This window comes from Stomoxys calcitrans, chromosome 2 (assembly GCF_963082655.1).
Source record: "Stomoxys calcitrans chromosome 2, idStoCalc2.1, whole genome shotgun sequence".
NCBI lineage: Eukaryota > Metazoa > Arthropoda > Insecta > Diptera > Muscidae > Stomoxys > Stomoxys calcitrans.
The window spans coordinates 26,252,780-26,260,879 of record NC_081553.1 but is presented as its reverse complement, the minus strand read 5'-3'; the positions used below and the strand labels follow the sequence as shown (position 1 = coordinate 26,260,879).

At 37.5% G+C, this 8,100-nt stretch overlaps 1 protein-coding gene across 1 annotated transcript in view; it reads left to right on the top strand.

Moving 5' to 3' along the window:
- Window positions 1–2,276: 2,276 nt before the first annotated feature.
- Window positions 2,277–8,100, top strand: part of LOC106092459 (homeobox protein 5) — a 159,160-nt gene continuing 153,336 nt past the window's right edge. The window contains exon 1 of the mRNA XM_059361889.1: window positions 2,277–2,360. The gene's annotated coding sequence lies outside the window, so the exon portion shown is untranslated. The remainder of the gene's footprint in view (window positions 2,361–8,100) is intronic.

Genomic DNA, 8,100 nt, shown 5'->3' with positions numbered 1-8,100 from the left:
TTATAAACTGGTATAGCTGCCATATAAGCCGATCTTGGACCTAGACTTCTTGAGCAGCTGGTGGGCGCAATTCTCATCCATTTTCGCTAAAATTTTGCATAAAGTTTTTTTGTTATGAATTTCAAGAACTGTGCTAAGCATGGCGCATATCGGTACATAACCTGATATAGCTGCCACATAAACCGATCAAGGATCTTGAGCCTCTAGAGGGAGCAATTCTCATCCGATTTGGCAGAACTTTTGTGCAATTGCTTTTCCCATGACCTTTAACATACGTATCCACTATGGTCTGAATCGATCTATAGCTTGATACTTACTTTACTTTAATTGGCTATGACAGAATATTTGATCCACTAGCCGAACATAGAATTGTGTTCCAAACGGATCGATCTTCTGCGTTCATCCTAAAATTTCTGGCACCAAGTTTCGAGGTGTCTCCCACAACTTGATCTTTCCAAAGGGCTTTTGGTCTTCCCTGTTTTGCGCGTACCACCGTGTTTGCCTTCAAAAGAATTCTTTGATGGAGCTTCTTCATCCATTCTGACAACATGACCTAGCCAAAGCAGCCGTTGTATTTTGATGCGTGTAACTATGCTATCGTCGTCATACAGCTCATAAAGCTCGTGGTTCATACGTCGCCTATATTCTCCATTAACGCAAACCAGTCCATATATTTTACGAAGAATCTTTCTCTCAAATACTCCAAGCACTACCTCATCTGCTTTCACAAGCACCCATGCTTCAGAACCATATAACAGCACAGGTAGTATCAGTGTCTTGTATAGTGTAATCTTCGTCTGCCGAATAATACTGAATAAAGTTTTCGAAATTCAAAGTTCTAGTTGAAACACCTTGACTACATTGTCTCAGGAAGGTTAGGTAAGAATGACAGTCCTTTACAGACTCACTTAGACAATTTTGAGTCCATTGTGATACCACAGTAGCGACAGATCAAGGCTTCTGGCGGGAATCGAACCCACAACCCCTGCACTGGTAATCCCAACACGCTATCAACTCGACTACCGGGGCGCCCCTTGTCTCAGGAAGTTCAGCAGCAATACTTAACAGCTCGCGTTATTTACAATCCACAAAATTTATATCAAACCTCTTTAAAAATGTCTATCATGTATCGCAAAAGTTCAATTCAATTCCTTGTTACTTAAATATGCCTTGCCTTCTTCACTTTCAGATTAAACAGCAAGCAGCAACAAAAACCAGTCACTCAATAACCATTAGAGAAAAAAGGCCATAAAAAATCCAAACAAATTGCCTCAAAAACACGAACTAGTAAAAAGAAAGCCTAAAAACAAAAGAGTCATTGAGGAAACCAAAAGTAGCCAATAGAAAAAAAACAAGAACCGTCGTGTAAATTCATTTCACCTGAGTGCGAAGGTGAAAACAGTTAAAGAGAAATTAACACAAGCACCACACAGTGAACATCAGCAAAACGAGAGGCACTAACAACAGCAGGAGCAGTGCCTAGTGTTAATGGCCCAAACAAATCTTCAGCTAATAAATGTCTAAACACCGCCCCCGTCAATTCGTAATAGCCAAATAAATAGCAATAAAAGCCAAACAATAAAAACAGCTATTGTCAGACAAAATCAATTAAGATCACAAACAACTAAACCCCCTTTAAAAGCAAGAAAACAAAAACAACAACAACAGCAACAACAAAAATCGATAGATAATCAATCGAAATATTGCGAAAATATATTTAAATATCCCTCTCTAATGTACAGCAAGACATCAACACTTGATTGAGTTGCAATTATACTCACGTGGGAGAGAGAGAGAGAGAGAGAGTGTGTGTGAGTGAGTGAGATCACTCCCTCATTTGTTTGTCTCTCTGGGTGTTTTAATGTTTACACCAACTCCTACTCATCTACTAACGGTAACAAAAGTTCAAGCTGCATTTGCAGCTGATGCAGCAGCAGCAACTGCAGTAGGCTGCCTTATTAATTTCTTACATTGTATGCAAAATTGTTCCTCGAACTCGCCAAGTGGTCCGTCCATGGGCTGTTGAGAGTTTAAATGCTAACGCGTGCCTCGTTATGCATACGTTAAGGCAATAGAAGCTCTCATTGCATTTGGCCATACAAACAGCATGTGTGGCTCATCACACAGTCTACGGCCACAACTTTAATACCGCAAGATCGTCAATAGCAAAACACTCCCAGAAACATACACACGCTGGCACAGCTGAGAAACCTGAGCAGCAAGGCATATAAAATTGAAGCACCTTAACGCCATCATCGACCTACCATCATCACCACCACCACCACCACCAACACAACTCACCCTCTTTCTGGACAGATTGTACAGAGGCCGGGCCAAGCGTATCAATAAAATGTTAAAAGGTAATTAAAAAATAATGACTTTATATAGTACCTAGTCTGCGTATGCCGCGGCAGGTTCTGGGCTCCAGAGGTTACCTCTTCCCACCCACCAAACTCCCTTCCCAGTCATTAGTCACATCTATTTATGTGTGTTTTATGTGAGTGTATTGGGTTCCTGTTTGTGATCTTATCTCATCATGAATTAATGAATAATTAGAATATAATTATATTATAATTAAATTGGTTTATTTTTTTTTGGTACATTTTATCGTTGTTGTTGTTGTTGTTTTTTTCAACTTTTGAATAATTAAAATGTGATTGCGTGGGTATACAAATTGGCATTGGAGATATTTGCGATGGGGCAAATTATAGTCAATATTAAATTGAGTATATTGTATTGCAAAAGTACACGTTTTTCTAATCTTTGGATATAATTATGTTGTTGCCGCCATTTATGAGTGTGATGAAGGGGGGGTGGAGGGTGATATGGAAATTTTAATTCATTTATAAAATATAAGTGGTGAATTATAATCCCCAAAGGTACATGGGTTTGATGATTATATTATAGCAAAACCAAGCGAAGGTAAAATGATGATATTTTAATACATTAAATTGAAGGCGAGCGATGGGTTTACATGGAAGCCAGGGACGTAGGCTCCCGAAATAATTTTTTTAAAGGAAAAATTTCAATAAAACATTTTAAAGAGGGAAAATTTCAATAAAATATGTTTTAACGGGATATTATGGCTCAGGCCCGAGCCCTTCTAATTTTTATACCCACCACCAAGGGAAGGGGGTATATTCATTTGGTCATTTCGTTTGCAACACATCTGACCCTATCTTATATATAAAAATCAAATTGTGTTTATATGTTTGTTTGTATGTTTGTTTGTTTCTCGGTTTGTTTGTTTCTTCCGTATAGACTCAAAAAACGGCTGAACCAATATTTTGAAATTTCCATAGGCTATATAATTTTTTGATATCGGGAGGGGGGCGGGCCCTACCCCTTTCCAAAAGTACAACCCAAAAATAAAAGTGGACCGATCGGGACAATATGGGATTCAAATGAAAGGTATTCAAGAGTAGAGTAAGAATTTCATAAAAAAGTTGGGTCCAAGTCCATGGGAGGCCGCCCCAAACTCCTTAAAATACGGTTATTTGACGATCATGACAATATGGGACTCAAATGAACGGTATTCGGGAGTAGATTACAAATATGGTCACGATGTAGGAATAGGCTTTATAATTTATTGATAACGGAAGGGGGCGGACCCTCCCCCGTTACCCTAAAAACACCATCCAAAATCAAAAGTGGACCGATAAGGACAATATGGGTATCAAATGAAAAGTATGCGTATGCGGGAGTAGAAAACGAATCTGGCATACAAATTGATGTCGAAGTATACGAAGTTATCCCATTCCCATAAAAACGCTCAAAATGGGCACATTAGCCAATCACGGATGTATGGAACTCGGTTTGTTTGTTCCGTATGGCCTGAAAAACGGCAGAAGCGATTTTCTCCAAATTTTCGGATATTGTGTAGTGATTTATGTTAGGCTTTTCGATATCCGTGTCGAATATGGTTCAGAACGGTACAGCCGGCATATAGACCAATATGCCGATTAAATGTCCTAGGCCCTTACAAGCGGCATAGATCAATATATATATATATATATATATATATATATATATATATATATATATAGATATATATATATATATATATATATATATATATATATATATATAACTAAAATATCCAAATATTATCCGATTTGGCCCGTCCAAAAACTTTACCAGCGTGCATCAAAAAGCTGAAATTTGGCACAGATGGGCCAAATTTCAGCTCAATGTCTCAATTTTTTAAGGCTGCAGAGTGATTGCAACAGATTGAGGTATTAAGCGTAAATTTGGCACAGATACGTCTTTTCGATGCACTCTGGTTAAGTTCTTGAACGGTCCAAATCGGACCATCTTTGGATATAGATGTTATATAGATGATCTGATGATAAAGGGCCTAAAGCCCATAAATTCTTTATTATTTATCCGATTTCGCTGAAATTTGAAGCGGTGCGTTGCTGTAAGCCTCCCGACATCTGACTAAAATTTGGTTCCGATCGGACTATATTTGGATATAGCTGCCATTTAAGGGATCTAAAGCCCATAAAAGCTTATTACACGATGTCGCTAAAATTTGATACAGTGAGTGCCTTTAGACTTTTCGTCATCGGACCTAAATATGGTTCAGATAGGACTATATTTGGATATAGCTGCCATATAGACCGATCTGCAGATATAGGGTCTAAAGCCCATAAAAGCTTTATTTATTACCTGATTTCACTGAAATTTGAAACAGAGAGTAGTTTTAGGTTTCTCAATATTCGGCCTAAATATGGCTCAGATCGGACTACATTTACATATAGCTGCCATATAGGCCGATCTCCCGATAATGGGTCTGAAGCCCATAAAAGCTTTATTTTTTATCCGATTTCACTGAAATTTGAAATAGCGAGATATTTTAAGCCTCCCGATATACGACCCAAATATGGTTTAGATCAGACTATACTTGGATATAGCTGCCATATAGACTAATCTGCCGATAAAGGGTCAGAAGCCCATAAAAGCTTTATTTTTTATCCGATTTCGCTGAAATTTGAAACAGTGACATCTGTTCCAAATATGGTTCAGATCGGAGTATAATTAGATATAGCTGTCATATAGACCGATCTCCCGATAAAGGGTCTGAAGCCCATAAAATCTTTGTTTATTACCCGATTTCACTGGAATTTTAAATAGTGAATAGTTTAAGGCTTCCCCACAACTGACATGAATAAGGTTCAGATCGGACTATTTTTAGATATAGCTACCATATAGACCGATCTCCCGATAAAGGGTCTGAAGGCCATAAAAGCTTTATTTTTTATCCGATTTAGCTGAAATTTTAAACAATGAATTATTTTGACACTCTCGATATTGCACCTGAATACGGTTCCGATCGGACTATATTCAGATATAGCTATCATATAGATCGATCTGCCGAAAAAGGCTCTGATGCCCATAAAAGCTTTATTTGTTATCCGATTTCGCTGAAATTTTAATCAATGTGTTGTTTTAAGCCTATCGACATCAGCTCTAAATACGACTCAGATCGGGATATATTTAGATATAGCTGTCATATAGACCGATATGCCAATTAAGGGTCTGAAGCTCATAAAAGCATTATTTTTTACCCGATTTCGTTGAAATTTGAAATGGTGAGTTGTTTTAAGCCTCCAGACATCCGACCCAAATATAAGTCAGATTATACTATGTAGATAAAGCTGTCATATAGACCCATCTTCCAATATAGTGTCTTAATCCCATTAAAAGCTGATTTATTGTCTGAAAATGCTACTTGTATATGAGTTCTCGGGACCTGAATAAAATATGTTCGAGCCAGCCCCTATTAAGATATAACTACGGATATAAAGGGTGATTTTTTTGAGGATAGGATTTTCATGCATTAGTATTTGACAGATCACGTGGGATTTCAGACATGGTGTCAAAGAGAAAGATGCTCAGTATGCTTTGACATTTCATCATGAATAAACTTACTAACGAGCAACGCTTGCAAATCATTGAATTTTATTACCAAAATCAGTGTTCGGTTCGAAATGTGTTCAAATTTTGACAAATTTTGTTCAGCGATGAGGCTCATTTCTGGTTGAATGGCTACGTAAATAAGCAAAATTGCCGCATTTGGAGTGAAGAGCAACCAGAAGCCGTTCAAGAACTGCCCATGCATCCCGAAAAATGCACTGTTTGGTGTGGTTTGTACGCTGGTGGAATCATTGGACCGTATTTTTTCAAAGATGCTGTTGGACGCAACGTTACGGTGAATGAACACATTTCGAACCGAACACTGATTTTGGTAATAAAATTCAATGATTTGCAAGCGTTGCTCGTTTGTAAGTCTATTCATGATGAAATGTCAAAGCATACTGAGCATCTTTCTCTTTGACACCATGTCTAATACTAATGCATGAAAATCCTAACCTCAAAAAAATCACCCTTTAGTAGTGGAGTTATAATAAAATAGGATAATTATTATATCCTGGTTTAATATTTGGTCCAGATTTGGTTATAGGTGCAATATAGAATGATCCCTTGATTTAAAATCTTGCCCCATAAAAAGCGCATTATTATCCGATTTCTTTGACATTTGACGCAGTGACTTATGATATGCTCTTCGACATCCGTGTCCTATACGGTTCAGATCGGTTTATATTTGGCTATATCTGCCAAGAAGACCAATATTTTGTTATACAACATTTAACAGTGACTTATATTTATTGGACCACGCAATGTCCGTGCCGAATTTGGGTGCATAAGTTATCCAATTTTCACCGGATTGTGATGAAAGGGGGTTCGGCCCGGCCGAACTTAATGCCTTTTTACTTGTTTCTTTTGTATTGTTAGACATTTTCTAATTTTTTTTTTTTTAATTTAAAAATTTCATATTGTCCAACATTCTTCCTCACATAAATGAAACGCTAACATTCAAACTTATTTACACAATTCTCAAATACCATAAATTTTTCTAGTGCTGCAACTAAAATTTGATCTATTTGATGGTATGCAAATACAGCACATATCATCTTAGTGGTTAGTAAAAAATCCAATTTTTGTGGAATAACAAATGAAAAACTTGATATGCCAAAAAGTTGGAAACGGATACGGCAAATAAAAAAAAGCTAAACATTATCGACAATCTGTCAACAATGATTTCAATAGGAATTTATTGCACTATACTGCAATTTATTGCATCGAATTCCATTTGTAACCATTCTATTTTATGGTTTATTTGACAAATTGCAATGAAATTGAGTAAATTGGTTTATTTCACCACTTTTTGTAGTTTAAAGACTTAAAATTGGAGTATGAACTGAATTAAAAAGGTATTCACATAAAACGACTTAAAGTCCAAAAGGCCGCATGTAATACCTTGCACTACCCAGTCAGCCTAATAAGCATATGAAATTTTGTAAAGATCGAAACAAAATTTTGGCTTTAAAGTGCATATCATTGAGCACTCTAGAGGCTCATGAAGTCAAGATCCGAAAGGGGTTTATATGGCAGCTATATCAGGTTATGAACCCATTTGGATCAAACTTAGCACAGTTGTTGGAAGTCATAACAAAACGCCAAGTGTAAAATATCAGCTTAATCGGTTATAAACTACGCCCTCTAGAAGCTCAAGAAATCTATTCGGGAGATTGGTTTATATGGCAGCTATATCGAAACATGAACCGATTTGGCACATATATAATTCTAACCTACCTACACTAATTAGAAGTATTTATGCTAAATCTCAAGCACTTAGCTTTACTCCATCGTAGTCCTATGTGTCCCGTTGTGATACCAATAGCTGACCTCCTTTTTACTTCCCTTCAGTCTCCCTGTTCCACATGTTTCATATTGACGGCAGTCCTCTGGCCTTCACCGACAAATCGTCTGCCCTTTCCGTTATAGCCAGGCACCAAAACGATGCAAATTTTGCCATCCTCAGAGAGGGCGTTAATCTCCTTCTAACATTCCAAGACTGTTCGTGATCTTAACATCCTGGTTGTCATTGCTCTTATGGCCTGTTTACAGTATGTAAAGATGTTCTCGACGTCCTCACGTTAACACCTCACGCATTCCGTGATCGCCCGAATCTCCGCCTGTAGGACCGTATTATGATCAGGCGGCCAAAAACATATCTCAGTCCCTGGGTCTCAA